Source organism: Symphalangus syndactylus, chromosome 10 (assembly GCF_028878055.3).
Source record: "Symphalangus syndactylus isolate Jambi chromosome 10, NHGRI_mSymSyn1-v2.1_pri, whole genome shotgun sequence".
Taxonomy (NCBI): domain Eukaryota; kingdom Metazoa; phylum Chordata; class Mammalia; order Primates; family Hylobatidae; genus Symphalangus; species Symphalangus syndactylus.
This window is the reverse complement of record NC_072432.2, coordinates 23380171-23400439: the sequence shown is the minus strand read 5'-3', so window position 1 is coordinate 23400439 and position 20269 is coordinate 23380171. Positions and strand designations below refer to the sequence as shown.

General features: G+C 39.4%; 1 protein-coding gene across 4 annotated transcripts in view; it reads right to left on the bottom strand.

Annotated features, from left to right (window-relative positions):
• The window catches only part of SLC39A12 (solute carrier family 39 member 12), an 82478-nt gene that overhangs the window by 7580 nt on the left and 54629 nt on the right, over positions 1-20269 (bottom strand). The gene's annotated exons all lie outside the window — the stretch shown is intronic.

Here is a 20269-nt window from a genome sequence, read left to right as displayed (position 1 = left end):
CAAGGCACAGGTAAGAAATTCCTTAAAATGCAGCAGAGTCCACAAACTATGACTTATCCACAGAGAACGGTCCCTGCAAGTTCTGTTACCTAATTGAAAACTACTTATGATAGCTAACTGCTAAGTAGCATTTCTGAACATTTTAGAAAGTGACATTAAGAAAACGTTTTGGGCCGGGCACGGTGGCTCATGCCTGTAATCCCAGCACTTTGGGAGGCCGAGGCGGGCAGATGACGAGGTCAGGAGATCAAGACCATCCTGGCTAACACGGTGAAACTCCACCTCTACTAAAAAACAAAAATTAAAAAAAAAAAAAAGAAAGAATACGTTTTGGTGGGGCGTGGTGGCTCACGCCTGTAATCAGCACTTTGGGAGGCTGAGGCGGGTGGATCACCTGAGGTCAGGAGTTCAAGACCAGCCTGACCAGTATGGTGAAACCTCATCTCTATTAAAAACACAAAAATTAGCCAGGTGTGGTGGTAGGTGCCTATAATCCTAGCTACTTGGGAGGCTGAGGCTGGAGGGTTGCTTGAATCTGGGAGGCGGAGGTTGCAGTGAGCCAAGATCACACCACTGCACTACAACCTAGGCGATAGAGTGAGACTCCATCTCAAAAAAAAAAAAAAAAGAAAAGAAAATGTTTTAAACTTGAGTCAATCCCTATAACCACATTCCTAGTTAAGCTGAGGCTTTAAAATAAATACTCATGAAGAAAATTAGGAGAACCATCAGGAAATAAAGTAGACAAATACCAGCATCTGGTCCTATGTGGTAACTGTATACTAGGGAGGACCTGTCACAAAGAAGGATGATCTATAAAACATCCTCTGGAACTCGTATTTTGTCCCGCTTTCTTGTACATCTGAGTTTCACACTCTCATGACAAGCAAAGCCTTCACTGTCCACTTCCACCTGTAACCTAAAACTAGTTTCCTGTTGGCATCACTAAAGACCCATTACCAAATATTTCAACATTTACCTCTACTCATGATTCATAAATATACACACTGAAGAAGAAAGATCAGCCTCCAATGCTTCCAAGATAAAGATGTCAAAGAGCTTTCATTGATAAAAATTTGCAACTCAAATATAGAAACAATATTCATTTACTGATGACATTTAGAGACGTCTCCTAGGAAGGTAAGGTTGTACTTTAAGTATTTTTCTCTCTCAGGAATGCATAGCTTTTGGCATTATGAATGTTTAGAAGTGATTTGCTTCTCCATTCATAAAGTTCACTTAATTGACGTATGACATCTGTTTCCAAGAGGGATCCTAAAAGTCACTGTGCACACGGAGGCAGGTATACATTTGCATTGGATAAGCAGAACCGTGTTTGTTTCTAAGAAATGTGATAAAGAAGAAAACTCAGAAACTTATCTTGGGGGGCATCCTAATTATGTTTAATTTCTAGAGGAACACACATTCTGTGGGAGTCTCTAACTCCAGCCCATTGTAAATGGCTTAGTTTGTCCTTACAGAAGGCAGGCATCTAAGAACAAAATGGAACTTGGTGCAAGTCACCATTTGGCTTACAAATGAGCAATTGCCACTCTGTCCTAACAAATAAAGCTGATCAACTGAAAAACCAACAACTCTCTTTAGATGCATCAAAGAAAGGTACACACTGTCTCAGACACTGGAGAGACAGCAGGTAGACTCAGACAATCACAACTTACCAGAGCAAAAGCCCAGTAGCAGAAACCTCTGCTAGAACCAGTCAGTGGAAGGTTGAGAAAATCTGACTGCAATGAATGAATTGCTGAGAGCTCAGCCTGGACAACTCTGGAGTGACGGAAGTGGAGCCAAGGCAGGGTACCCACCAAGGGAAATATTAAGTGAGCAAGAGTGCCTGGGGACCCACACTTCTTCCACGGACCTATGCAATCCTGGGCACAAGAGATCCCCCTGGCCTCCCCTCAGTTCCTCCAGACTGACACGGAGAGCTACATGGAGTCAGGGCAGAGCCGCTGTTCAGGCTCATGAGGAACCCCAAGGGCCTTGGATTCCTGAGCACCATGGCACCAGCTGTCTTAGCTCCACCAAGAAGGGAAGCCAGGCTCTCCTGCAACCACACTGTTGAGAAGCAGACAGACAACAGGCCTCACTTTCATCAACACCTTGCCGGGCAAAGCCCACTGGCCTGGGACCCCGACACAGCCACCCGACCTCCACCTGGGCACTAGGGCCAGGAGCCACTCTGCATTTCTCTGGGATGCTGATCCCAGAGGTAACCAACAGGCCTGCCCTTTTTGACACTGCTGCAGCCCCCACCCCTTCTGCCCTCAGGCTGCAGTTACACCAAAGAGCCTAAGACTTGCAGGCCTCCAGCGCACCACAGCTGCCTTATGGAAAAGTGGCCAGACTGTTTTCCACAGGGGTCCCTGTCCCTGCTACTCCTCACTGAGCAGTGCCTCCCGAACTGGGTCTACAGCACAGCCTCCCTTCCCCAACCTGGGCACTTCGGTTGGTGGTGGCTCTGCATTTCTCTGGGGAGGAAATCCCAGAGATAACCCAGACTCTCAGCCATTGCTGCTACAGAGGAACTACCCTTGCTGCCCTTGGGCTGGAAAGAGAATAAAGACCCTGATCACTTTGCTGACACCCCCAGCACACTGCAACCAACATAAGGAGAGGAGCCCAGTCTCTCTTCCCTGTGAGCCCTTGACTCCCTGCTCTTTACCAGGCAGGGCTCCCAGGTTGGGCTTGCAGTGCAGCCACCCCACTCCAGTGAACATTCCCATTGGCAGTGGCTTTGTGTCTCTCCATCATGGAATTCCCAGAGGAAACTGACAGCCCCTCTGCCACTGCTGTAGCAGCAGAACTTTCCCTTACCAGTGCTACCTGGTCCCCTACCACCAGGCTGTGGAAGGAACAAAAAGACTGAGTGTTTTACTTGCTCCTCCAGCATAACCCAGCTGCCCTAGAAAGGAGAGGCCAGACTGTCTTCCCCATGAACCCTCTGACATCCTTGCTCTTTACCAGGCAGCTTGGGCTTGCAATGCAGCCACTCTACCCTGGGCTGATCATTCTAATTGACAGCAGCTCTGTTTCTCTTGGGTGGAGCCCCAAGAGACAAGTGAAAGGACCTCTGTCATTGCCACTGTCAAGGTCCCCATCCCTGCTGCCCCCCAGCTGGGGAAGGAACAAAAAGCCTGAGCTTGCCCCAAGGCTGTGGTGCACAGCCCCAGAGAGCCAAGCTGAGATCTGTGACCAGCACTCAAGTAGAAGAGGAGCCTCCATTCTCAGCACTGAGAAGGGGCATGGATGTAAACACAAGGAAATACAGAGGAACCGAGTGGCTAAGAGCCTGTCTACTGGTCATTACTCTTAAGCACCATTTGGATTAGAGCCCAAATTTCAACACCAAAAATACTATGCTAATATAGACCTCTGTGAAACCAGGTACTAGAATTCAGCCACAAAAAAAGACCCTGCATAAAGCCTTGGCCCTCTGGAAACATCCAGAAATGAAGCTAACTGACCAGGCTCAAATTACACCACAGTTAAAGGAACATCAGCCCACACAGATGTGAAAGAACCAGCACAAGAACCCTGGTAACTCTAAAATTAAGAGTGTCTCCTTACATCCAAACTGCCACACTAGCTCCCCAGTAATGGTTGTTAACCAGAATGAAATAGCTGAAATGAAAGACATAGAATTGAGAATCTGGATAGCAACAAAGATCATCAAGATTCAAGAGGAAGTTAAAACCCATTCCAAGAAATCTAAAGAATCCAGTAAAATGATTCAAGAGGATGAAAGAAAAAATAGCCATTTTAAGAAAGAACCGGCCGGGCACGGTGGCTCACGCCCGTAATCCCAGCACTTTGGGAGGCCGAGGCGGGCAGATCACGAGGTCAGGAGATCGAGACCATCCTGGCTAACATGGTGAAACCTCGTCTCTACTAAAAATACAAAAAAATTAGCCGGGCGTAGTGGCGGGCGCCTGTAGTCCCAGATACTGGGGAGGCTGAGGCAGGAGAATGGCGTGAACCCGGGAGGTGGAGCTTGCAGTGAGCCGAGATTGCGCCACTGTACTCCAGCCTGGGCGACAGAGCCAGACTCCATCTCAAAAAAAAAAAAAAGAAAGAACCAAAGTGAGCTGATAGAACTGAAAAACTCATTATATAAATTTCATAACATAATTGGAATTATTGACAGCAGAATAGACCAAGATGAGGAAAGAATATCAGAGCTTGAAGAGTGGTTCTTCAAATTAACTCAGTAAGACAAAAATAAAGAAAAAAGAACTAAAAAAAAAAAAAAATAAAACCTCTGAGAAAGACGGGATTATGTAAAGAGATAAAATCTATGACTCATTGGCATTCCTGAAAGACAGGGAGAGGAAGCAAGCAAATGGGTAAACGTATTTGAGGATATTGTCCATGAAAATTTCTTCAACCTTACTACAGGGGTTGATGTTCAAATTCAGAAAATTCAGAGAAGAAAACCCTTGCAAGATACTATATAAGACAACCATCCCCAAGACATATAGTCATCAGATTCTTCAAGGTCAATGCAAAAGAAAATATATTAAAGGCAGCTAGAGAGAAGGGGCAGGTCACCTACAAAGGGAAGCTCATCAGACTGACAGTGGATTTTTCAGCAGAAACCCTACAAGCCAGAAGATGTTGGGGGCCTAATTAAGAATCCTTAAAAAAAAAGAAATTTCAACCAAGAATTTCATATCCAGCAAAACTAAGCTTCATAAGTGAAGGAGAAATAAAATCCTTTTCAGACAAGCAAATGCTAATGGAATTTGTAACCACCAGACCTGACTTACAAGAGGTCCTTAAGGAAATACTAAATGGAAATGAAAGACCATTATTGGACACCACAAAAACACACTCAAGTACATAGACTACTGACTCTGTAAATCAAATACACAATTATGTCTACTTAACAACCAGCTAACAACACGATGACATGATCAAATCCATACATATCAATATTAACCTTGAACATAAACAGGCTAAATGCTCCACTTAAAATGCACAGAGTGGTAAGCTGGATAAAGAAGCAAGACCTAAATGTATGCTTTCTTCGAAGAGACCCCTCTCACATGCAAGAACACCCATAGACTCAAAGCAAAGGGATGGAGAAATATCTATAAAGCAAACAGAAAACAGAAAAGAGCAGGGGCTGCTATTCTTATCTTAGACAAAACAGACTTTAAGCCAACAATGATCAAAAATGACAAAAAAAGGGCATTACGTAATGATAAAACGTTTGATTCAACAAGATGTAATTATCCAACCAATGGAGCAGGTTAGAAAAGACAGGGATAAAGCTGTACACTTACAATGATCTGATCTTTGACAAGGCAGACAATAACAAGCAGGAAAGGACTCTCTATTCAATAAATGGTGCTAGGATTACTGGTTAGCCATATGCAGAAGACTGAAACTGGACCCCCTCCTTTCACCATATACAAAAATCAACTTGAGATGGATTAAAGACTTAAATGTAAAACCTAACACTACAAAAACTCTAGAAGAAAACCTAGCAAATACCATCCTGGATATCAGTCTTGGCAAATATTTCATGACAGAGACTCCAAAAGTAATTGCAAAAAAATCAAAAGTTGACAAGTGGGACCTCATTAAACTGAAGAGCTTCTGCACAGCAAAATAAACTCTCAACTGAGTAAACAGACAGCCTATAGAATAGGAAAAATATTTGCAAACTATCCATCTAACAAAGGCCTAATATCCAAAATCTGTAAGAAACTTAAATAAATTAACAAGCAAGAAACAAACGGCCCCATGAAAAAATGAGCAAAGGACAGGAACAGACATATTTCAAAAGATGACATACACATGGCCAACAAGCATATGAAAAAATGCTCTATATCACTAGTCATGAGGGAAACGTAAATCAAAACCACAATGATGCACCATCTCATACCCATTAGAATGGCAATTATTAAAAAAGTTAAAAAACAGCAGATAGTGATGAGGTTGCAGAGAAAGAGAATGCTAATATACTGCTGGTGAAAATGTAAATTAGTTTAGCCACTGTGGAAGACAGTCCGGAGATTTCTTAAAGAAGTTAAAATAGAACTACCATTCAATGCAGCAATCCCATTACTGGCTATATATCCAAAAGAATATAAATCATTCTACCATAAAGACACATGCACTCATATGTTCATCACAGCACTATACACATAATCAAAGACATAGAATCAACCTAAATGCCTGACAATGGTGGAATGGATAAAGAAAATATGGTACAAATACACCATGGAATACTATACAGCCATAAAAAAAGAAAAGATTGCATCTTTTGTAGCAACATGGATGAAGCTGGTGGCCGTTATCCTAAGTGAATTAAAACAGGAACAGAAAACCAAATACCATGTGTTCTCACTTATAAGTGGGAAATAAATATTGACACAAAGAAGGGTATAATAGATATTAGGGCTTACTCAAGGTGGAGGGTGAGGATTGTAAAACCACCTATTGGGTATTATGTTGATTGCCAAGGTGACAAAATTATCTGTATGCCAAATTCCCACGATATGCACCTTACGCATGTAACATACTTGCACATGTATCCCTTGAACCTAAAAAAAAAAATTGGAAGATTAAAAAAAAATGTACAGACCTAGAAGGTAGAAAATCAGCAGACATAGTTGAATTCAACAGGACACCAATCAATGGGACATAATTGACATCTTTAGACTACTTTATCCAACAAGAGCAGATTGCAAATTCTTCCCCAGCTCACGTGAAACATTCAACAAGATAGACCATATTCAGGGCTATAAGACTGACCTTAACAAATTTAAAATAATAGAAGTCATACAATTTCTATTCTTAGATCATATGGATTAAACTAGAAATCAATAACAGAAAGATAGCTGGAAAATAGCAAAAGAACTGGAGATTAAATAACATACCTCTAAATAACACATGAGTTAAGAAAGAAATCTCAAGAGAAACTAAAAAAGTTTTGAATGAACGAAAATAAAAATAAAATGTATCAAAATTTGTGAGATAAGACTGAAAGTGTGCTCAAAGGGAAATTCAGAGCACTGAATTTCAGAAAAGAATCAGAAATTATATATATCAGAAAGGAATAAAGATCTAAACTCAACATTCAAAGCTTCCTTCTTAGGAAACTAGAAAAAGAAGAGCAAATTAAATCCAAAAGTAAGCAGAAGAAAATAATGAAAGAGCAGAAATCAATGAAATTAAAATCAGATAATCAATACAGAAATTTGACAAAGCCAAATCTGGTTCATTGAAAAGATTAATAAAATAGATAAGCCTCTAGCTAGGCTAACAAAAAAAAGGAGAGAAGATACAAAGTATTGATACTGGAAATCAAAGAGAGGATGTCACTACAGATTCTGTGGACATTAAAGGATAATAAAGAAATATTAGGAACAACTCTATGTCCCCAGATTTGATAACATAGATGAAACGGACCAATTCCCTGAAAAACAGAGTCAGCTAAAACCCACACAAGAAGGAATAGAAAATTTGAATAGGCCTTTATCTATTAAAGAATTTGAATTAATAATCAATAACCTCCCCAAACAGAAATCACCAGGCCCAGATGGGCTCACCAATGAACTTTACCAAACACTTTAAGAAAAAAATTTTACCAATTCTCTAAAATCTCTTTCAGAAGATAGAAGTAGAAGGAATATTTCCTAACTCATTTTGTGAGGCTAGCATTACCCTAAGAACAAAACCAGGCAAAGACATTACAAACAAAGAACACCAATAGATCAACTACAGACCAACGATTCTCAAAAATATAGATGCAAAAATGCTGAACGAAGTATTGGCAAATCAAAACCAACAACGTACAAAAGGAATTATAACTACAATCAAGAGGGACTTATTCCAGGTATGCAAGGCTGATTCAACATTTGGATTATCAGTTAACATAATCCATCACAACAACAGCTAAAGAAAAAAAATTACATGATCATATCAATAGGTGTAGGAAAAGTATTTGACAAAATCCAACATTCAGTCATGATAAAAACTCTCAGTAAACTAGGAATTAAGGTAATTTCCTCAACTTGATGAAGAACATTTACAAAAACCTATAGCTAACATATACCTAATGGTAAGAAACTAGAAGCTTCTCACTAAAATCAGAAGAAAGGCAATGATGAGCCCTCTCACTGCTGCTTCTCAACATCATACTGGAAGTTCTGGCTAATGCAATAAGATAAGAAATGGAAATAAAAGGCATGCAGATTAAAAACAAAGAAATAAGACCGCCTTTGTTCACAGATGACATGATAACTATAAAGAAAATCTAAAAGATTCAACAAAAAAGCTCCTAGAACAGATAATCAAGTATAGCAAAGTTGCGGAATACATGGTTAATATTCAAAAATCAACTGCCTTTGTCTATATCATCAGTGAACAGATGAAATTTAAAGTTAAAAATCCATTACCATTTACATTTGCACTTCCAAAAATGAAACATACAGTTATAAATCTAAAAAAATGTGCACAAGACGTATACGAGGAAAACTACGAAATTCTGACAAATGATATCAGAAGACTAAATAAATGGAGAGGTATTCCATGTTCAAGGGTAGGAAGACTGTATATCCTCAAGATGTCAGTTATTTCCAATTTGATGTATAGATTCAATTCAATCCAAATCAAAGTCCCAGCAAGTTATTTAATGGGTATCAACATACTGATTTTAAAGTTCACATGGAGTGGAAGAAATCCATAATAGCCAACTAAATATTAAAGACTGACATTGAAAAATATTGGAGGCCTGACACCACCTGACTTCAAGACTTACTATAATGTTACAGGAATCAAGATACTGCTGTGTTGCTAAAAGAATAGACAAATAGATCAATGGCATATAACACGGTCCAGAAATAGACCTATATAAATACAGTGAGCTGATCTTTGATAAAGGAGTAAACACAATAAAATGGAGCAATGGCCTCTTTTCAAAAAATGGTGCTGGAACAACCTGAAATCCACTTACAAAAAAAGTGAATCTAGACACAGTCTTACATTCTTCACAAAAAGGTGGGTGGATCATGAGGTCAGGAGTTCGAGACCAGCCTGGCTAACATGGTGAAACCCCGTCTCTACTAAAACTACAAAAATTAGCCGGGCATGGTGGTGCGCACCTGTAATCCCAGCTACTCAGGAGGCTCAGGCAGGAGAATTGCTTGAATCCAGGAGGCAAAGGTTGCAGTGAGCTGAGATCATGCCACTGCACCCCAGCCTGGGTGACAGAGGGAGACTCCGTCTCAAAAAGAAAAAAATTAATTACTTCACAATAAAGCATAGACCTGAATTAAAAATGCAAAACCATAAAAATCTTAGAAGATTATGATAAAAGAAATCCAGGTGACCTTAGGTATAGCAATGAATTTTCAGGTAAGATGCTAAAGACATGATCTATGAAAGAAAGAGTTCATAAGTTGGGCTTCATTAAAATTAAAATGTATTTTTAAAAATATATAAGTAAATAATTTATTTGGGCCAAGCTTCAGGATTGCAATCCGGGAGCATAGGTTCAAGTTGCCCTAAATATATACTCCCAAAATTAAAACCTCAGTTCAGTGAAAGACAATGTCAAGAGAATGAGAAGATAAGCCACAGACTGGGGGAAAACATTTGCAAAACATTATCTGATAAAGGAATGGTATCCAAAATAGACAAGGCACTTTTAAAAGACAATAGGAAAACAGATAATTTCCAATTTAAAATGGGAAGATCTGAATAGAGACTCCCCAAAGAAGATGTATGATGGCAAGCAGTCATATAAAAAGATGCTTAGCATTTTATATTATTAAGGAATTGCAAATTACAACAACAATGAAATACCTCTATACACCTATTAGAATGGCCAAAACCCGTAATACTGACAGCAACGAGTGCTGGTGAGGATGTAGAGCAAGTGAAACTCTCATTCATTGCTCATGGGAATGCCAAACGGTACAGCTACTTTGGAAGACAGTTTGGTAGCTTCTTACAAAACTAAACATACCCTTATCATGTGATCCAACAATCATATTTCTTGACATTTCCTCAACAGATTTGAAAACGTTTGTTCACACGAAAACCTGCTCAAGCGTATTTATAGCAGTTTAATCCATAATTACCAAAATTTGGAAGGAAGCAAATTTGGATGTCTTGCAGTAGGTAAATGGATAAATGGTGATGCATTCAGACAGTGAAATATTATTCAGCACTAAAAAGAAACGAACTATCAAACTGTAAAAAGACAGAGGACTTGTAATCCCAGCACTTTGGGAGGCCAAGGCGGGTGGATCACGAAGTCAGGAGATCGAGACCACGGTGAAACCCCGTCTCTACTAAAAATACAAAAAAAAATTAGCCGGGCGTGGTGGCGGGCGCCTGTAGTCCCAGCTACTCGGAGAGGCTGAGGCAGGAGAATGGCGTGAACCCGGGTGGCGGAGCCTGCAGTGAGCCGAGATTGCACCACTGCACTCCAGCCTGGGTGACAGAGCGAGACTCCGTCTCAAAAAAAAAAAAAAAAAAAAAAGACAGAGGAAACTCAGATTTGTATTATGAAATGAAAGATGCTAATCTGAAAAGGCAGCATACTGTGTCATCACAAATATATTCTGAAAAAGGCAAAACCATGAAGACAGTAAAAACAGTAGTGGTTGACACAGATTTGGGGGAAAGAAGAATAAATAAATAGGCAGAACACAGGGGACATTTAGGCAGTGCAACTATTCCATATGATACAATGCTGAGTATGTGTCATTGTCCATTTGTCAAAACCCATAGAATGTATAAAACCAGGAGTGAAATCTAACGTAAACTGTGGACTTTGAGTGATAATGTGTTAAGGTATGTTTGTGAATTGTAACAGATGTATCATTGTGTTGCAGGATGTCAATAGTGGCGTGGTTGTGCATGTGTGGGGACAGGGGACTTATGGGAACTCTGTACTTTCTGATCAGTTTTGCTGTGAACCCAAAACTGTCCTAAAAATAAAATTTAACTTAAAAAAATCCATTTATCAGTCACACTAGCCTCATTCAAGGCACAATAGCCACAGGTAACTACTGGCCACCATTTGGATAGTGCAGGTGAAACAAAAAAGTTGATTATTTATCTTTAGAAGCACTCTTTACAAGAGTTACACATCCACTTTGAGAAGAATCATCATGATTATGGTTCATTCTGTACTTTTTATGTCCCACCCACATAGTTCTGTTACTCTAAAAATTTTGTAAAAATAAAAAAGAAGGAAAAACTAAAGCATATTTTGAGTTACTGAAGTGTTTGATGTCTAGGGCCCAACTAGACTGTGCCTTTTCACAGTCTTTTATTGATACTCAGGACAAGATTTAGTCCAAGCACTTTCCGCAATATTATACCACCAATGTACCTAGATTTTTTTCCCAAATGTGATCACTATTATGAAGAGTCACTGGAACATCTCCCTAATATCAAACACAGAGAAAAAATGAAAAAAAATCTTTTGAGTATTCACTCATTCACATATTGAGAACAATGTTAATAAGGCATTCAGCTAATTTTTTATCTCAATTTTTTGGAGTCTTTTGATGATTATTGATAACACTTCAACTAAAAAACGATTACAAAGAGACATGTAATAGTCTTTCCATTAAACAGATACATAGGTAGATAGATTTAATATGGTTCTTAGTGGCACCCAAAAGTTTATACAGTTTTTGCCCAACCTAATAATCTGTATAATCCTTTATCCATGCAGTGTCTCCAAGAAAATTTACTGAAAAATTCATCTATGAGATCACAACTTGTTGAAAAATTGGTAAATTAGGAAGACCGTTTGGCCTTTATAAATCCAAAAAGTGCGTGAACTGGCTTAGTTCGTCTTTCTTCTCCCATACATCATCTAGCCATCTTCCTAGTTGTTGTAGTGCTTCACCATGAAGTCAATCACACTACTTTTTTACTTTTCTTCCAGATAGTTAGAAACATGAAACCATACATAGGCTGTCTCTTCACAGCTGTGATCATTATGACACTCAAACTGTAGATGCATCAGATTTGTAAACCTATATTAGTCCTAACAAGCAAGGCAGTTTGTACCTGGCATTCACTATCACAAACTTTAAGGAAATACCAGAAAAGTTGCTCTAGTGAACAAGAAAAAAATTCATGCAAGGATTAATTTTGTCATACAGCACAAGGACTTAAAAAGACATGATCCCTTCTAACACTGAAAGACAATAGAGATTTCCTTTATTTATTGTCATAAATGCATATTTCCGTATTCATACAACTTAAAATTAAAGAAGGGAAAAACAGACACTGAATGAGCTAAATTTTGATTCCTGTTTCCAGTGGGTTTCAAAAGCAAAACAAGAAGAAAGGGCTTATGTGATTGTTGTAGAATCTTTTTGACTTGTAAATTTGCCTTTAATGTACAAATTTTTATGCATTATAGCATTATATTTTTAAAAATACTGCTTGTAGAACACATCTTTCTGTTAAATAATAATTTGTTAAGCAGTAGGTATATATTTTTTCACTCCCAAGATGTTAAAACAAAATCCAAATATATAAATTTAGCAAAGTTGAAAGACAAAATAAACACACAAAATTAGTTGCATTTATAAACACAGACAAGGAACGATCCAAAAAAGAAACGAAAACAAATGTATTTACAACACCATCAAAAAGAAGAAAACACCTAGAAATAAAACTAACCAAGAAAGTCAAAGACTTGTACACTGAAAACTATAAAACATTGCTGAAAGAAATTAAAAACAAATAAATGGAAAGATACCTCATGTTCATAGATTGGAAAATTTAGTATTATCAAGATACCAATACTACTTAAAGTACAGACTAAAGGTAATCTCTATCAAAATCCCAATCACTTTTTTAAAAAAATAGAAAAATTAACCCTAAAATTCATATGAAATCTCAAAGGATCCTCAAATAGCCAAAACAATCATGAAAAAGAATAAATTTGGAGATCTTAGATTTCCTGATTTGAAAACTTACTACAAAACTAGAATAATCAAATGAGTGTGGTACTGGCTACAGACAGCCATATAGACCAAGAGAATAGAATAGAGAGCCCAGAAACAAAGTCTTGCACATGCAATCAATTGATTTTCAACAAGGATGCCGAAACCATTCAATGGACAAAGGAGAGTCCTTTCAACAGATGGTGCTGGGGTAACTGGATATACACATTCAAAAGAACAGGCTGAACATGGTGGCTCATACTGTAATCTCAACACTTTGGGAGGCCAAGGCAAGAGGATCACTTGAAGCCAAGAATTCCAGACAAGCCTGGGCAGCACAGTGACATGCTGTATGTACAAAAAATATTTTTTAAAATTAGCTGGGCATGGTGGCATGTGCCTGTAGTCCCAGCTACTTGGGAGGCTGAGGTAGGAGAATCACTTGATCCTAGGAGATCAAGGCGACAGTGAGCTATGATCATGCCACTGCTCTGCAGCCTGGGCAACAGAGCAAGACCCTGTCTCTAATAATAATAATAATAAAAGTTGGATGTTTACCTAGCACCATATATAAAAATTAACTTAAAATGGATCAGATCCAAACATGATAGCTGAAACTCTAAAATTCTTAGTTTGCTTTAACTGTTTAGCTTTTTAGCTTATTGTGATATATTTAGTGTACTGTAATATGCTTATTAACTACTTATCTTTTTAACTTTTTGTAATATCGTTGTTTAGCTTTTTAGCTTATTATAATATAAAAATTATAATATTACAATATTTTTAATAAAGTACCATTTAGGTTAGATCTAAGAACCTATGTGATAATAAGAGAGGTCACTTGCTGCCTGGTAAAGATTCGTTGTCATTACTTTCCACTAAAAAATATGAAATTCTAAGTTTTCTTTAGATCTCCAAGTCCATGAGCATAAACTCAGCTCTCATGCCCTCATGCTTCATTAACAACCACAAACGAATCCATTTTTGCAGGATTGAAGCCCTTTTTTTTTTTTTGAGACGTAGTCTCACCCTGTCACCCAGGCTGGAGTGCAGTGGTGCGATCTCGGCTCACTGCAACCTCCGCCTCCCGGGTTCACGCCATTCTCCTGCCTCAGCCTCTCTGAGTAGCTGGGACTACAGGTGCCCGCCACCACACCTGGCTAATTTTTCTGTAGTTTTAGTAGAGACAGGGTTTCACCGTGGTCTCGATCTCCTGACCTCGTGATCCACCCGCCTTGGCCTCCCAAAGTGCTGGGATTACAAGCGTGAGCCACAGCGCCCGGCCGTGTCTTTCTTTTAATGAACCTGACTGACCCTCTGACTGGACCTTAGTGGTTACATATGCACAGAGATGAGCTTTTATCAGCCACAGAGTCTTAAAAAGGCCCTCCAGGATTTCTCTTTCTACAACATTCTGGAGAATAAAAATCTTCTCTGGAATGTTTGCTTAGAAATATATCAATTCTTGCTTTTGACAATCTTCTGAGAGTTGAATTCAGATAAAAGTTTGGTTATGGTTATCTTGTGCTTTTCCTTTTTTTCATGGAATTCATTTTTTTGGTTGTCCCTTTTGACATCAGTCAAAAGAGGGATGTTAGAATATATTCTATTTTAGAATCATATTTGATTAGTAATAGTAGAATCTTCAACACTCTGTTGACTCAAGAATCTCCTGACATTGGGAGGTTTGTTCCCACTGTTTTGAATTTAGGTCTTTTTCAACTAGTATTTATGTTCAATAAACAATTTAACATAGCTGTTTTAACCTTCCTTATTATGCAAGAAAGCAAAGACCACAGCTCTCAACCTATATGGGATAGCCAACCTGGAGGCTTTTCTCAAGGTTATTTTAAAATCATCAGCTTTAAAAATTTTATTTGCTGAATAATTCAAATGCAGAATCTTATATGTCTATCACTTCCTGGTGGGATCTTCTCAAGGCAATTCATGAAGCAGTTTGCAGCAGAAGATAAATTAAATTTTTTTTGAAAACTGTGAGTTATAAGATAAAGAGCACACCACTGTCACACACAATTAGGAGAGACAAAGATGTTACCTGCTTTAAACTTGTATTTAACAATTCTCTTCTCCCTTTTTTTCCGTAGGGGAAGTGATTCAGTTAGACACATTCTTAGTCGTAAAGCTCAGCAAAGACAGACGTCAGCCAGCTTTAGTTCAGTTGAACAATGTGGGGGTTAGGATGGTGATTACCGCACAGTTGAAAATTCATGTATAACTGTTGACTGTCCCAAAACTTAACTACTTATAGCCTACTGTTGACCAGAAGCCTAACCAATAACACAATTAACACATATTTTATATGCTCTGTGTATTAGATACAGTATTCTTACAATAAAGTAAGCTAGAGAAAACAAAATGTTATTAAGAAAATCATAAGGTGGATGAGTGCAGTGGCTCACGTCTGTAATCCCAGCATTTTGGGAGGCTGAGGCAGGTGGATCACTTGAGGCCAGGAGTTCCAGACCAGCCTGGCCAACATGGTGAAACCCCGTCTCTACTAAAAGCATAAAAATTAGTGGGCATGGGTGCACACGCTTACAATTCCAGCTACTCCGGAGGCTGAGGCAGGATAATTGCTTGAACTTGGGAGGCAGAGGCTGCAGTAAGTCAAGATCGCGCCACTGCACTCCAGCCTGAGAGACAGTGAGAGTCTGTCTCAAAAAAAAGAAACGAAGGAAGAAAGGAAATACCTGGAGGGGGCACCTAGGCTTTGTATTATTTTGTTTTGGGAAAGAAAAGAAAAAAAGAAAAGAGAGAAGAAAAGAGAAACGAAATGAAATGAAAAGAAAATCATGAAGAGGAGAAAATACATTTACTATTAGTTAAGTAGAAGTGGACAATCATATAGGTCTTCATCCTCATCTTCACATTGAGGGGATGGAGGAGGAGGAGGAGGATGGGTTGGTCTTGCCGTCTCAGGGGTGGCAGACGTGGAAGAAAATCTGAGTATAAGTGAACCCATGCAGTTCAAACCTACGTTGTTCTGGGGCCAAATGCATTTTTAAAATAACTGCTTTGGAAGATCTGTGTGTATGTGTGTGTAAAATTTGAGAAATTAGTTAGAAGAAAAGAGGAATGAGGAGTAGAAAAATGCCAGCATTTCTGATGGTCAATTTCTTTTAATTATAGAGAGAATTCAGCCTTCACCAAAGTTGACTTAATTACTCATTTTCTCAGCAGAAAATTTCTAAGTGTGGGGTTTGACTGATTTTTACAGAAAGAGAATAGAAGTCTTTCAAAATTGTTGGTAAGAATGATTCACTCTTCTTGCTTTTGTTAAGAAATAATTGTGAATGTTAAATTACATTAATTTTGCTGCCTGAAATGAGTTTTGAATGCTTGCTATTTCTTTCTCAGCCAAAGGATATTTAAAATGATGCCAACGGAACTCATTGATTTTAACTACAATATTTGTTGAAAACAAATACGTATATCAAGGTTCCTTCACATGTCTTTTTCAAATGAAATGTCTTCCTGTGGGTGGATGCTTAACAGAATTACACTTAGGTGTTGCCAAACTTCAAAGAAAGGAAGGACTTACTCACCCTCTGGATAGAGAAAGGATTCATTTACCAGACCCGACTTGGTGATTGTAGATCTTTGACTGAATTGCCCTGGAGTCTAGATTTCTCTGATAAAGAAAGACTCATTCAAACTCAATACATCACAAGAAAAAGAAAGAAAAATGGGGAGGAGAGAATGGGATCAATATTCTAAAAGTCTAGGATTCTAGTTCAGTTTAATTTTATAGTTATATGATGAAGAAGAGAGGAGAAGCCTGGCTAGAAAGGTGGATGTTTGTCACTCAATTAATGTTTTTTGGTTTTTACCCAATTCATGTTCTTGAAGGTACTACATTTACTGAACTACAATAAGTGTAGAGAGAATGAACTATATTGATAATCCTATTTAGTGACCAGATTTAATACTCAGGTTTGATTTTTGCAATTTTGGATGTGTTTTAAAGGTAGAAGATCTTAAATTCATATTCAAAATACCTTTTATCCTGCCTTTCACGTAAGGAAAATTATCTGGAAATTGAAAGTGCTCCAGGCAAAGGTCTGGCTGTGATATTACTTCTGGGAGACACTTCTCACAAGAGGGAAGGTAAGTAAATTGCTCTGAGTGACTGCTTTTTATTCTTGAGGTTCCTGCTCCCCCCAATCCCCTGCCTGCGAAGTTATTAGATAAGTAAAATAAGGTTGAAGAAACATAAGGGATAGTGTTGGAAAGGAAATGAAGTTTTTAAAGAGCATCCAAAAAATGTGAGGGTGGGGGAAGAGATCTAGAACCCTATATGGTGAGGGAGGTTGATGGGGGAAGAGGGTTTGAAATTGGATATTTCCCCTATTCCAATTCATTTGCCTTGGATACAGCTGGAGGCGGCACCTGGGCTATGTTTTATTTTGTTTTGGCATGAATTGGACAGGTACTTCCTTCTCCATTAGCTCCCTCCCTAAGTTATAGTTCCTCCATCAGCTTGGGTTCTATTAATGTACTAAATTCCTGGGCAGTTGTCCAGTTCCCCCCATTGCAGGGACATCTCTAGTTACATCTACAGTGATAGCCCCTTGAGGTTTCTATAGTCCTGTTGCTATGGAAACACCATTTTGGCAGGATCTAAAAACCTTAGGAAAAATGCCTAAAGGTTTGAAACTTTGCTTCAGATCCAAAATAAACCTTCCCTTGGCATAACCCATTTACGTTTTTTTAATTAATTAATTTATGCTTTAAAAAACAAATTATATTAGTTAAAAATAAAGTCTCTCTTATCCAAAAGCTGGAAGAAAACAATACTTTGAGGGCTTTTTTTTTTTCTATTTGAGCAATTTTTATAAACTTTAGAGAAGCTGGATTTAAGAAATCCTCTAGATTTCCAATTCTGAGAATTTTCTTAGAAGGGACATTCAGCTCTCAGACAAAATGAGATGCTCTTACATAGCTGCAAGAAAGTAAAGAGAAAATTAAATGCAAAGTAAGAAGGAAGGAAATAATGGAGATTAGGGCAAAAACAGTACAAAATTATAAAGCAGTTGATAGATAGGTATTGCTAATTTTTTCACTTGGGGTATTTATGCTGCCTGTTCCTGTAAACCTAGGTACTGTCAGACACAGGTCCCTGTTCCTGGGGAGAATGCACCAGGGAATACAAGAAAGCAGTGGTCCACAACCTTTTTGGCACCAGAGACTGGTTTCACGAAGACAATTTTTCGGTGAACCAAGGGTCGGAGGTGAGGGGGATAGTTTCAGGATGATTCAAGCACATTACATTGGTTGTGTACTTTATTTCTATTAGTATTACATTGTAATATATAGTGAAATAATTATGCAACTCACCAAAATATAGAATCAGTGGCGGGGGGGGGGGGGCCCTAAGCTTGTTTTCCTGCAACTAGTTGGCCCCATCTGGAGGTGATGGGAGATAGTGACCAATCATCAGGCATTAGATTCTCATAAGGAGTGTGCAACCTAGATCCCTCACATGCGCAGTTCACAATAAGGTTCACGCTCCAGTGAGAACCTAATGCCCCCGCTGATCTGACAGGAGGCGGAGCTCAGGTGACCAATGCAGAGCGGCTGTAAGTACAGATGAAGCTTCGCTTGCTCACCTGCCGCTCACCTCGTACTGTGTGGCCTCGTTCCTAACAGGACCAGGGGTTGAGAACTCCTGCAATAAAGTTTCCAGTCAACTTGAAACTATCAGTACCACCTGCTCATTTGGGGCTCCCTGTATTAGTGGATCAACCAATAGGGAAGAAAGTTACTATAATAGTAAGAGTAATTGTTAGTGATTATGTCAGAGGCATGTGAACAAGAGTAATCCATCTAGAATAGGAGCTGGGTGAAATGAGGCTGAGGCCTACTGGGCTGCATTCCCAGACAGTTAAGGCATTCTACATCACAGGATGAGATAGGAGGTCAGTAAAAGATACAGGTCATAAAGACCTTGCTGACAAAACAGGTTGCAGTAAGGAAGCCAGCAAAATCCTACCAAAACCAAAACGGCGATGAGAGTGACCTCTGGTCATCCTCACTGCTACACTCCCACCAGAGCCATGACAGCTTACAAATGCCATGGCAATGACAGGACATTACCCCATATGGTCTAAAAAGGGGAGGCATGAATAATCCAACCCTTGTTTAGCATATCATCAAGAAATAACCATAAAAATGGGCAACCAGCAGCAATGGGGCTGCTCTGTCTACGGAGCAGCCATTCTTTTATTCCTTTACTTTCTTAATAAACTTGCTTTTTCTTTGCACCGTGGACTCTCTCTGAATTCTTTCTTGCACAAGATCCAAGAACCCTCTCTTGGGGTCTGGATTAGGACTCCTTTCCTGTAACAATTACCATGAGGAATTAGGTGTGCTGCTGCATGGTGAGGAGAGAAGGAACACAGCTACAAATTCAGATTTCTTGGAGCATCTCTTGGTGCTTCTTGATGCCTGGTAACAATGGTCACCAGGCAACTAGAGGATACACAGCCTAACAAGGACAAAGCAGTGAACATTCAGACCCTTCACTGAAGACCTAAGTTGCGCCTCCCAGGGTTGGGTTGATGTAGATCAACCCAAGTGCTGCTTGGAGCTGAGGAGGATCAGGATTGGATGCTGGAGAGCAGAGATGAAGAATATCAACTATGGCCTCGGGGCCAGCAGGGTTTGGAGCTTCTTCCACTTATTATTTTGTATTAAGTCTTTGTGGTATTTTGGCTGGCTACCACCACGAAGGGACCTGGGGAGAGATGGGTGTTAAGAGGAAAGGAGGGCATTTGAGGAGCGCAAGGGGCCAACCGTTAATGGACGTCACACATGTGCTATTTCAGATGCACTCAGCCCCATCTCTGACCCCAGTCACTGCTGCAGAGACCCATTCCAAGGAGGTGTTGATTGGTTTTGCAGAGTCTTGCTTCTGGTCCACACTACATTCCTCTTTCTCCTGCCCTGGGCTTCTTTGATGGGATGGCTTGAGCCCCTTTATGGGAATGCTCTCAGTACTCAAGTGTGTATAACCTGGAAGTGGAGATGGGGAGATAATGCTGGCAGGGCCAGTGTTGAACACAGGGAAAAGAGCTTGTAGATAAAGCCTCTTCCTTTCCCAGGTAAACTATCCTGAGGCATATTTCTTGAGCCTCATCAGAAGGTCCTGTGTTATGGTGTTCCCATAGTCCTGGTCAACTCAGTAAAAACACAGATGGTATTGACTTTCTTCCTTCTCTGTTTCAGTTTGCCGGCCCTTCACCTCCCAAATGACTTGCTTTCACCCTGTGCTTTGTCTTCCCAGCTGCTTTGAA